The sequence below is a fragment of the Aethalodelphis obliquidens genome, unplaced genomic scaffold (genome assembly GCF_003676395.1).
Source record: "Aethalodelphis obliquidens isolate GAN/ISIS:26980383/991018 unplaced genomic scaffold, ASM367639v1 scaffold8, whole genome shotgun sequence".
In the NCBI taxonomy this organism is placed as follows: domain Eukaryota; kingdom Metazoa; phylum Chordata; class Mammalia; order Artiodactyla; family Delphinidae; genus Aethalodelphis; species Aethalodelphis obliquidens.
Window position 1 is genome coordinate 4,193,685 of NW_020837952.1, and position 2,017 is coordinate 4,195,701.

The window sequence follows — 2,017 nt, forward strand, 5'->3', positions numbered from 1 at the left end:
CATCTGTACCATTTTTCTAGGTTCCACATATATGCATTAATATATGATATTTGTTCTTCTTTCTGACTTACTTCACTCTGTATGACAGTCCCTAGATTCATCCACGTCTCTACAAATGACCCAATTTTGTTTCTTTCTATGGCTGAGTAATATTCCATTGTATATATGTACCACATCTCCTTTATCCATTTGTCTGTCAATGGGCATTTAGGTTGCTTCCATGAACTAATAGTGCTGCAATGAATATTGGGGTGCATGTGTCTTTTTGAATTATGGTTTTCTCTGGGTATATGCCCAGTAGTGGGCTTGCTGGGTCATATGGTAATTCTATTTTTAGTTTTCTAAGGAACTCCCATACTGTTCTCCATAGTGGCTGTATCAATTTACATTCCCACCAACAGTGCAAGAGGGTTCCCTTTTCTCCACAGCTTCTCCAGCATTTGTTGTTTGTAGGTTTTCTGATGATGCCCATTCTAACTGGTGTGGGGTGATACCTCATTGTAGTTTTGATTTGCATTTCTCTAATAATTAGTGATTTTGAGCAGGTTTCATGTGCTTCTTGGCCATCTGTATGTCTTCTTTGGAGAAATGTCTATTTAGGTCTTCTGCTCATTTTTGGATTGGGTTGCTTGTTTTTTTTTAATATTCAGCTGCATGAACCATTTATATATTTGGGAGATTAATCCTTCGTCCAATTGATTCATTGGCAAATATTTTCTCCCATTCTGAGGGTTGTCTTTTCATCTTGTTTGTAGTTTCCTTTGCTTTGCAAAAGCTTTTAAGTTTCATTAGGTCCCATTTGTTTATTTTTGTCTCAATGCTATGAGATTATAAATCAATCACAGGGAAAAAAACATGAAAAAGCACAAACACATGGAGGCTAAACAATATGTTACTAAATAACCAAGAGATCACTGAAGAAATAAAAGAGGAAATAAAAAAATACCTAGAGACAAATGAAAATGAAAACACGATGATCCAAAACCTATGGGATGCAGCAAAAGCCATTCTAAGAGGGAATTTTATAGCAAAACAAGCCTACCTCAAGAAACAAGAAAAACCTCAAATAAACAATCTAATCTTACACCTAAAGGAACTAGAGAAAGAAGAAAAAACAAAACCCAAAGTTACCAGAAGGAAAGAAATCATAAAGATAAGAGCAGAAATAAAAGAAATAGAAACAAAGAAAACAATAGCAAAGATGAATAAAACTGAAAGCTGGTTCTTTAAGAAGATAAACTAAATTGATAAACCATTAGCCAAACTCATCAAGAAAAAGTGGGAGAGGACTCAAATCAATAAAGTTAGAAATGAAAAGGAGAGATTACAACTGACACTGCAGAAATACAAAGCATCCTAAGAGACTACTACAAGCAACTCTATGCCAAGAAAATGGACAATCTGGAAGAAATGGACACATTCTTAGAAAGGTATATCCTTCTAAGACTGAACCAGGAAGAAATAGAAAATATGAACAGACCAATCACAAGTAATTAAATTGAAACTGTGATTAAAAATCTTCCAACAAACAAAAGTCCAGGATCAGACGGCTTCACAGGTGAATTCTATCAAACATTTAGAGAAGAGCTAACACCCATCCTTCTCAAACGCTTCCAAAAAATTGCAGAGGAAGGAACACTCCCAAACTCATTCTGTGAGGCCACCTTCACCCTGATACCAAAACCAGACAAAGATACTACAAAAAAAGAAAATTACAGACCAATATCACTGATGAATATAGATGCAAAAATCCTCAACAAAATACTAGCAAACAGAATCCAACAACACATTAAAAGGATCGTACACCATGATCAAGTGGGGTTTATCTTAGGGGTGCAAGGATTCTTCAGTATACGCAAAGCAATCAATGTGATACACCATATTAACAAATTGAACAATAAAAACCATATGATCATCTCAATAGATGCAGAAAAAGCTTTTGACAAAATTCAGCACCATTTATGATTAAAAAAACCTCTCCAAAAAAAAAAAAAAAAAAAAAAAAAAAAAAAAAAAA